The 10451-nt window shown below is 47.7% G+C and overlaps 1 non-coding gene across 1 annotated transcript; it reads left to right on the top strand.

Annotated features, from left to right (window-relative positions):
* The first annotated feature begins 7067 nt into the window (after window positions 1-7067).
* On the top strand, window positions 7068-7174 carry LOC125447331 (U6 spliceosomal RNA). Its single transcript, XR_007246538.1, has one exon. It is a non-coding gene; the product is annotated as a U6 spliceosomal RNA (small nuclear RNA).
* Window positions 7175-10451: the final 3277 nt, after the last annotated feature.

Here is a 10451-nt window from a genome sequence, read left to right as displayed (position 1 = left end):
ACATCAGCAATGATGCACAAAGGTCTGAAGATCATCCAGCTCTAAAGAGATGAGAAAAGAGGAACAGACGGGAAAGTGGAGCTGAGGATTCTCGGATCAGCACAATCTCATTGAATCATGATACAGACTCAATGGGCTGAATGGCCTACTTCTGCTCTGACAAATTATGGTCTGTACCAAGGAGCAATGCACTTCCACATAACTGTAGAATGTACAATGGTGTAAAGGAAGGAGTTTTGAAGAAATCTACTGGATTCAGACCTTTGTAGATAGAGGGAAATCTTTTTGATCCATAACAGGCCACACATTACCCAAAGAGAGCTGCAACTCAAGGTGATCCAAAGCCACAAACTAAACTGTTCCTGTTGGTAGAGGGAGAGATAATGGGAACAGACCAGGTGATATGGACTGAAGGCGATTGACATAAGAACTAACAGCAACAAGAGGAGAGAGATAACACAGTGTAGAGAAGAAGGGTTTGGCCTGAAACGTCAGCTTTCCTGCCTGGCCTGCTATGTCCTTCCAGGTCTACACCTTGTTATCTCAGATTCTCCAGCATTGGCAGCCCCTGTTTTCAGTGACAAGAGGAGAAACCTTTTCACACAGCGAGCACTTTAAGATCTGGAGCGAGCCCTCTACCTGACAGAATGTGGGAGGTAGGTTAATCTGGAGGCTTTTCAGGATGAGAGATAATGGGAACTGCAGATGCTGGAGAATCCAAGATAACAAAGTGTGGAGCTGGATGAACACAGCAGGCCAAGCAGCATCTTGGGAGCACAAAAGCTGACGTTTCGGGCTTGGACCTTTCATCAGAGAGCATGCAGGGTCTTGGCCCGAAACGTCAGCTTTTATGCTCCTGAGATGCTGCTTGGCCTGCTGTGTTCATCCAGCTCCACACTTTGTTATCTTTTCAGGATGATGCACGTTAGTTTCCTGAAGAGGCAAGAGAGAGAAGGTGAGAGTGGTAGGAATAGAGCCAGTACAGATAATGGAAGGCCAAATGGTGTGCTTCCAGGTTCAGTGCCTCCTGCTAAAGTATGAGTGATTCATGGAGGACTGGGTTATTTGTAAAGAAGCCGCATTGACTACTTTGGTTTCGTATGTGCTGATGGGGATTAGGGACAATATTGTGTTCATGTATTGTCAATGATGGAGCCCCCCAATGAACACTGGGTCTGTGATAACAAAGTGTGGAGCTGGATGAACATAGCAGGCCAAGCAGCATTTTAGGAGCGCAAAAGCTGATGTTTTGGGCCTAGACCCTTCATCGAAACATCAGCTTTTGTGCTCCTAAGATGCTGCTTGGACTGCTGTGTTCATCCAGCTGCACACCTTGTTATCTCGGATTCTCCAGCATCTGCAGTTCCCATTATCCCGAACACTGGGCCTGTTCCTGGTTTATCTCTCTGGACAAGGTAGAAATGGTGAGGGGTGGAGTATCACATCAGAGATGAGCTGGATGTGGGAGAATCAGTTTGCTGTGGATGTAGCTCTTCAGGAACTCAATTAAAAATCCATCGACTATTTCAGACAAAAACCACGGGAGCAGTGGATGCAGTAAATCAGAAACAAAAACAGAAGTTGCTGGAAAAGCTCAGCAGGTCTGGCAGCATCTGTGAAGGAAAATCATTTCAAGTTTTGGTCACCCTTCCTCAGTTCTGTTTTTGTTACCAATTATTTCAGATACTTTCTGTGAACTCTTCCCTCCGTCACTCCTTCCATCTCTCCACCCTCTCACTCTCTGTATCTCTATCTATCTCTCTCTCCCCTCTCCCAACCCCCTGTCCCCTTCTTTCTCTCCCTCTTCCTCTCGTGTCCCTGTTTCTTTCCCTCTTGCCTCTCTTTCCTGTTTAATAACCTACCAATGGGACCAACCTCTACCCCCTGATTGCGCTAATGCCCCTCTGTGTGGGTCTGTATCCGATTTCAGGACTCTGCTTTGGGACATTTAGTTTCATAGAAGGCCCTATCCAACTCTGTGTGTGTGGATCACAAGAGGGGGTTACAAGGACAATGCCATTTCTCCGCCATCTTGCCTATTCGGCTAGGTGAGGATTTACAGGTTGAAACATGAAGTGCAGCAGCAGCTGTTAGATGGTGTTCCTATTCAGTCAGCAGCTGAAGGATGGGTTTGGCTCCATTTCAGCAGGACGATGAATGAAGCTGCCTCTCTTGCTGAATGGAGTGTTGGCCATTTCTGAAGCCCACTTTGTGGGAATGGGCCAGGCCCACGTCGTCACCACCTACATCTTTGCATTGTTCCTGGAATCTGTTCCATTCTCGACAATGAGCTGACCAGCACCAAAGCCTCTTCGGGTCCTTCTGGGTGTCTCTGTCCAGTTTGCTGGGGTGGGGGGGACTGCCAGTGCTTTTGAGTCCCCCCACGTTCCCCACCTTCTATATATTCATCAGGCGCTGATCACGTTTCCCTTCACAATTCCAGGATCTAACAGAGTGTCTTACCTGAAAATCTTCAATCCTCATTCTTCTCCTGCACATTCAACACATCATAAACTCGACCATCCCTCCATCCATCTGTATATGTCTATGTAACCTCTCTCTCTTTCTCTGTCCGCACCTACCTCACTCTCCCACCTCATTTATCTCTCTGTCAGCCTCTCTCCGTCTCGCGCTCTCTCTCCCCCTCTCGCGCGCTCTCTCTCTCCCTCCCGCGCGCGCTCTCTCTCCCTCCCGCGCGCGCTCTCTCTCCCTCCCGCGCGCGCTCTCTCTCCCTCCCGCGCGCGCTCTCTCTCCCTCCCGCGCGCTCGCTCTCTCCCTCCCGCGCGCTCGCTCTCTCCCTCCCGCGCGCTCTCTCTCTCCCTCCCGCGCGCGCTCTCTCTCCCTCCCGCGCGCTCTCTCTCTCCCTCCCGCGCGCGCTCTCTCTCCCTCCCGCGCGCTCTCTCTCTCCCTCCCGCGCGCTCTCTCTCTCCCTCCCGCGCGCTCTCTCTCTCCCTCCCGCGCGCTCGCTCTCTCCCTCCCGCGCGCTCGCTCTCTCCCTCTCGCGCGCTCTCTCTCTCCCTCTCGCGCGCTCTCTCTCCCTCTCCCTCTCCGTCTCGCGCGCTCTCTCTCCCTCTCGCTCTCTCTCCCTCTCGCTCTCTCTCCCTCTCGCGCGCGCTCTCTCTCCGTCTCGCGCGCGCTCTCCCTCTCCGTCTCGCGCGCTCTCTCTCCCTCTCGCTCTCTCTCCCTCTCGCGCGCGCTCTCTCCCTCTCGCGCGCTCTCACTCTCACACCCAGACACACGAACACACATTATCTGTGTCTCTCTGTGACAATCCTTTGACAGTTTTGAAAACCCATGATTCCTGCCACCTAGAAAGACGAGAATTGTAAATAGATGGGAACGCCACCTCCGACAAGTTCCTCCCCAAGTCCCTAACCATCCTGACTTGGAAAGATGCCATTGCCCCTTCACTGTCGCTGGGCCAAAACCCTGGAATTCACCCCCAAAAGCATTTTGGATCAATCCACAGCAGGTGGACTGCAGTGGTTCAAGAAGGCAGCTCACCCCCACCTTCTCAAGGGGCAACTAGGGACGGGCAACAAATGCTGGGTCCAGCCAGCAATACCCACATCCCGAGAGACAATAAATTTGGAGAAAAATCAGAAACTGAGGGAAAAAGAGAGAGAGAGAGAACTTTAATCAACAGGAAAAGGTGAGAGAGTGTTCATCAGAAACTGGAGGACAGAGTGAGTGGGTGTTTGCCAGTAACTGGCAAAAGAGGACAGCGAGAGAGAGAGTGAGAGAGATAGAGCTAGCAAGGGGCAGGAAGCGAGTGGGAGCAGCATAACATTGTGAGAAGGTGAGGGAGAGAGAGAGAGAGATAGAGAGTAAGAGAAAATGTGGGAGACAGCAACATAAAGTGAGGAGAGTAGGAAAGAGAAACAATGGTTGGGGGAGACCGGGTCACTATGTGACCTACACTGTTGTATAATGTACTCTGGCCTAGGAGGTGTGCGGGCTGGGAGTTTCTCTGCATACCTCTGAAGTAGGGCTGCATTGATGTTGCGTGGGAGTTAGAGTATTATACTGGGTTTGGTTACAGTGTTATTTATCATTCCTGTAATCCACTGTAAATTGCAGAAAGTGATGAAAAACAGAACCTATAGTTAGAGTTTACTCGCTATGATGACATTTTTGTTGAATCAGGTTTTTTTGTTTGGAATTGAGTTACTAGAACGATACCAGGAATGAAGGATTTTAGATCGAAAGAAAGATCAGAGAGATTGGGCTTATTGTCCTTGGAACAGAGAAAATTCAGAAGGGACCTTATCGAGGTGTTCAAAAAGATGAACAGTTTTGACAGGGAAAGAAGGATACTATCAGTAACTAGGGGCCACAACTTCAAGGGTGGCAGCAAGACAGCTGCGAGTGAGATGAGGAGAAACTTCTTCACTCGGAGTGTGGCTAGGATTTGGAATGCGCTGCCTGTGAGAGTGGTGGGGGCAGATTCTATAGGAGGCTTCAACAGAGAGCTGGATATGTATTTGAAAGGGATGTAGTCAGAGGGCTGTGGAGATGGGACCGGAGAGTGGGACTAGCTGGGCAGCTTTTTCAGGAGGTTGTACAGCTATGATGGGTTGAATGGCCTCCTTTTATACTGTAAAATTCTATAATTCTATGATTATGTAAGAATACAATGTTAGATGTAGTTTTTAAGGATTTTTTTGCTTTCTATTAGTCTATTGTTCACGCTTGACAAAGAGAGTCAATGTTACTCATTTCAGATTAAGATTTATTGGGGGGGTATGGGGGTGTTTGGCTGACTCTGAACGATTGACTGAACTAGATGAAAGTTTACAAACTGCAGGAAAATATCGCACAATTGAAAGTCATGTGAAACCTCAGGGTAATGCTCCCTAAGCTGCACAGGCATGTAGCCACTCCAATATTCTGCACGGGACGTTCGGGATCGTCATGCTGATTGTGGAAATTTCTAGAAGTCATGGCCGCACATGGATCTCAGAGGTCAGCAGCCAGTAGCACAACTGGAGGAACTGCTGACTACAAGTAGTCCATTCGGCCCTGCTCTGCCATTCCATATGATCACCAGCTGATTCTCAATGTTCAAGCTATATTCCCATTTTCTCCGCATACCCCTAAATGGGGCACAAATGTATCAATTTCTCCCTTGAACCTTTTCAGTGAGTTGGCCTCCACAGCCCTCTGTGGTAGGGAATCCCACGTATATACTAGCCCTCAGAGAGAAGAAATCTTTCCTTATCTCAGTCCTTATGGCCTACCCTTGTTCTGAGACTGTGTCTAGACTCACCAACCAAGGAAAACCTCATCCCTGCATCTCGTCTGTCCAGTCCTGCTGGCATTTTCAATCAGATCCCCTGCCATCCTCCCAAACTCTAACAAACACAGTCTCTGTTGAGCCAGTCTCTCCTCACAGGATAGTCCTGCCGTCCCCAAAATTGGTCAAGTGAACCTCCATTCCATCCATGAAAGTATACCGTCCCTTAGGGAGGGAGACCAGACCTGATTTAAGCATCAGCTGAGTATCAAATTCACACAGAAGTGATAGAATCATACAGCATGGAAACGGACCCTTTGGTCCAATGAGTCTATGCCAACTAAGCTCCCTAAACTAAACTAGTCCTACCAACCTGCATTTGGCCCATATCCCTCCAAACTTTTCCTATTCACGTACTTATCCAAACGTCTTTTAAATGTTGTAACTGTACCTGCACCCTCCACTTTCTCGGAGTTAATTCCACATATGAACGTGCTTTTGTGTGAAAAAGTTACCCCCCCACCCCCACCCCGGTCCCTTTTTAAATCTTTCCCCTGTCACATTATAATTATTCCCTCTCGCTTTGGACTCCCCTACCTGAGGGAAAAGACCTTTGATATTCACCTTGTGGATGCCCCTTGTGATTTTATGATCCTCCACACATAATTTCATATTGCAACCAAACTTCACATGATTAAATCCCCAAAACGCAGCAGACAATCGTGGTCCGCTTCTTGATACTATGATAAGCTGAGATCTTCTCTGGTTGTCCAGAAGCGTTATCTGAATGCCTTGTGACTCTGAGAACCAGAGTGGGTTCTTCCTTCTGGTCTCTCAAGGTCACTGTTCTCCCTCGATGAATGCTGTGTAAAGAAAACAGTGAGATTGATCTTTCTTCCAATTGTTGACGAGATCACTTTACTCAAAATGTACTCCAACGTAATGCCTTCAGCCATTAAAGTCTTTAGGCTCTGGAATACTGTTTTCTAACTCTCCCTCCCCTTTTAAGACACAACTTCTGTCTTAATCCAAGGTTTCGGCCATCAGTCTGGGTATTTCCTTACAATGTCAAATGTTTAACTGGCAATCTTTCTTTCCGAATTGCCTCGAGACCTTTTTACTGTGCTTTAGGTGCTTTGCAAATGTCAGTTGTTGAGTAAATTAAATCCTCTGCTGTCCTGCTCATGAATTGTGGAGGACCCTAATATGGAGAATTTCTCCTCAGGATCAGGTGGTTGCCATGAGAATCCATTGACGAGATAGACAGCTGGTGTCATCCTGTTCTTCACAACACCACATTGGGAGCCAGGTCTCCTAGCAACAGTTTCAGGTCGGTGTCTGGCTTCCCTTGCTCTCTGTTCATTTGATTTGATTTGCTGAAACTTGACTTCCTTAGCTGTGACCATTCACAAAGGACACCATGAATTCAACATAACTGTCGCCAGGGTCGTTAATGGGAGATAATGGCCTCCCATCCGCAGTTTGGCCCCAGAGACTCTGTGCGCTGCATTTAGTGGAGGGCTATATCAAGCTTCAAAAGGGTAATTGTGATTTTCTAAACTTTCCTATATAACAAAGTGTAAGGCTGGATGAACGCAGCAGGCCAAGCAGCATCTTAGGAGCACAAAAGCTAAGATGCTGCTTGGCCTGCTGTGTTCATCCAACCCCACACTTTGTTATCTTGGATTCTCCAGCATCTGCGGTTCCCATTATTTCTGATCACTACTTTCCTATACTTTATTAGAATGTGTCAAACTGTTAGGTTGCTCTTTGGCCTGCGTACTTTTTGACAGATTCTTTATTTAAAGTGTTTTGGAAACTTTGTAGCTTAGTACTCACTTTGGCAACACATCTGCTCAAATTGGAATGATACAGAGAAGATTAGCATGGCCCCTGTGCATAGATGACAGACAAAGTTGTGAAGCATTCTATATTTGTTTAAGGGCCGCATGGTGGCTCAGTGGTTAGCACTGCAACCTCGCGGCACCAGGGATCTGGGTTCAATCCCAGCCTTGGGTGACTGTCTGTTTGGAGTTTGCACATTCTCCCCGTATCTGTGTGGGTTTCCTGTGGGTGTACCGGTTTCCTCCCACAGCCCAAAGATGTGCGAGATAGGATGGGGGTAGATTTGGGTGGGACGCTCTTCTGAGATCAGCAGGGATGCGTTGGGCCAAATGGCCTGCTCCCACACTGGGGGGGGGGGGGGGGGAGGTCCTATGAACTCTGTAATGATATAACTCTATAATAATCTTTCATAGAATGGATCTGGTAGTGTCCCTGCTTCTGAGTCAGAAGCTTCCGGTTCGGATCCCACTCTGAGACTTGATGGTCAAGGAAGGTGTGTCTATAGCATAGCTAAACGATCAAACTGCAAATCCTTCCAGCGGCCAGTGTTACCTGGGCAGCTAAGCCTGATCCTAGGAGAGTTTCTTCAATGCACTTAAGGTGAGAGGGCCAAGTCTTTTTTTACACAGAGTGGGAGGTGCCTGGAACATGCTGCCAAGAGGGTGGTGGAGGGAGATATGATAGGGGCGTTTAGATAAGCACAAGGGAGGCAATAGCCTAGTGGTATTATCACTGGGCTGTTAATCCAAAGACCCAGATAATGTTCTGAGGACCCAGGTTGGAATTCCATCATCTGCCATGGCAGGATTCGCATTCAATAAATATCTGGAATTAAGAATCTAATGATGACCGTGAATCCATTGTTGATTGTCTTTGTATCATTCCAATTTGAGCAGATGTGCTGCCAAAGTGAGTACTAAACTACAAAGTTTCCAAAACACTTTAAATAAAGAATCTGTCACAAAGTATACAGGCCAAAGAGCAACCTGACAATTTGACACATTCTAATAAAGTATAGGAAAGTAGATTTGTTTATAAAATCGCAATTGCCCAGTGATTGTTGGGGGAAAACCCACCTGGTTCACCAATGTCCTTTAGGGAAGGAAACTGCTATCCTTACATGGTCTGGCCCACATGTGACTCCAGACCCATAGCAATGGGGTTGACTCTTAACTGCCCTCTGGGCATTTAGGGATGGGGCAATAAATGCTGCCTGACCAGCTACACCCTCATTCCGTGAATGAATAAAGGAAAAAAAAATGCAGCAAATGGCGGGATATGGTTCAAGGGCAGGCAGAAGGAATTAGATTAATTTGGCACCAAATCCAGTACAACATTGTGGGCCGAAGGGCCTGTTCCTTTGCTGTACTAGTCTAAATAATAGACTTGAGCCCCGGCCAGCGATCGGTTCTAGCAAAACATAGCTACGCATTTAAATGGTAAGCACGTGTTTTGTCCTCCTTGCGTGTCATCAGATGTGGGAAAATCTTTAAGTTGATATTTGAAGAATGGAAATGAGCAACCATGCTGTAAAACTCCCTCCACACATTACGGGTAGGAGGGCTGCCTGGTTCCACTCATCTCAGGCAAACCATCCCTGTTGCGCTTACTCTTCGTTCAATCCTGGAGGCTGCTCAAGCCCACCCTCTCTGCCAGAAGACGGCAGCTGTGTTCCCCTGAATAAAATAACGTCAAAGAACAGCAGGAGGTACAGATGGACAAGGGAGCTGAGTCGTTTAAAATCACATCGAGGGAACAAAGAGGAAAGTTCACCGCCAGCTGCCCCTTTCCTAAAGCACAGGCAGCAAAGTATCTGGCACGGAAAGTCATTCCCAGGGATAGGAGAGACTGTCTTATGAGGACAGTAGAGATAATGGGAACTGCAGATGCTGGAGAATCCAAGATAACGAAGTGTGGAGCTGGATGAGCACAGCAGGCTAAGCAGCATCTTAGGAGCACAAAAGCTGACGTTTTGGGCCTAGACCCTTTCTGAAGAAGGGTCTAGGCCCGAAACGTCAGCTTTTGTGCTCCTAAGATGCTGCTTGACCTGCTGTGTTCATCCAGCTCCACACTTTGTTGCCTCAGATTCTCCAGCATCTGCAGTTCCTATTATCTCTGCCCCCTTGACCTGCCCATCCTCCCCGGACTGACCTATCCCCTCCCTACCTCCCCACCTGTACTCTCCTCTCCACCTATCTTCTCCTCTATCCATCTTTGATGCACCTCCCCCCTCTCTTATTTATTTCAGAACCCTTTCCCCATTCCCCTTTTTCTGATGAAGGGCCTAGGCCCGAAACGTCAGCTTTTGTGCTCCTAAGACGCTGCTTGGCTGCTGTGTTCACCCAGCTCCACACTTTGTTATGAGGACAGTAGGTTGGGCCTGTTCCCACCGGAGTTTAGATGAATAAGAAACAACTTCATTGAAACATACAAGATTCTTTTAGAGGACTTTGATGTGGAAAAGTTGTTTCCCCTTGTGGGACAGTATAGGACCAGAGGGTAAAATCTCAGAATAAGTGATCACCCGCTTAAGGGAAGGATGAGGGGGAAATTTCATCTCTGAGGGTAGTGAAACATGGGAGGTGAGGCTTTATAATGGACTGCCAGTGCTCAGCTTTCGAAGATCCACATTGCATTGTGCTAGCTGCTGCCTGGGGCCACCATTATGTACAACATATATCAATGACTTGGATAAGGAAAGCAAATGTACTGCTGCCAAGTTTGTGGATGCGCCGAATATAGATGGGAAGGCAAATGGTAAGGATGACATAAATACTATGCAGAGGGATACAGGCAGGTTAAGGGAATGGACTAAGATTTAGCAGATGGAGTGGGATATGGGGAGATGTGAGGGTGTGCACTTTGGCAGGATGAAAAGAGCGGCGGAATATTATTTGAATGGAGCAAGCTGCAGCTCAGAAGGATTTGGAAGTCCTCATGCAACGATGATAAAAAGCTAGTATCCTAGTTCAACAGGTGATAGGGAAAGCAAATGGAATGTTGGCCTTTCTTTCAAAGGGAACAGAGTATGACAATCGGCTAGTCTCGCTGAAATTATACAAGGCCACTGGTCAGACCAGGACTGGAATACTGTGGGTTTTGGTGCCATTGTCTTCTTGCATTGGTGGCAGCCCAGAGAAGGTTGATTGGGCTGATAGCGGATAAGGAAGGATGCTCTTCTGAGGAGAGGTTAAGTAGATTGGGCCTGATCCTGTTGGAGTTTAGAAAAAAAACGAGGGACGACTTTATTGAACATATAAGGTTCTTAGGAGACTCGCAGGGCAGGTGTGGAGAAATTGGTTCCCCTTGTGAGGGCATAATCTCAGAATAAGAATTCGTTCATTTTAGACAGAGATGAAGAGGAATTTCT

The sequence above is a fragment of the Stegostoma tigrinum genome, chromosome 38 (assembly GCF_030684315.1).
Source record: "Stegostoma tigrinum isolate sSteTig4 chromosome 38, sSteTig4.hap1, whole genome shotgun sequence".
In the NCBI taxonomy this organism is placed as follows: Eukaryota; Metazoa; Chordata; class Chondrichthyes; order Orectolobiformes; family Stegostomatidae; genus Stegostoma; species Stegostoma tigrinum.
This window is presented reverse-complemented; position numbering and strand designations above follow the sequence as displayed.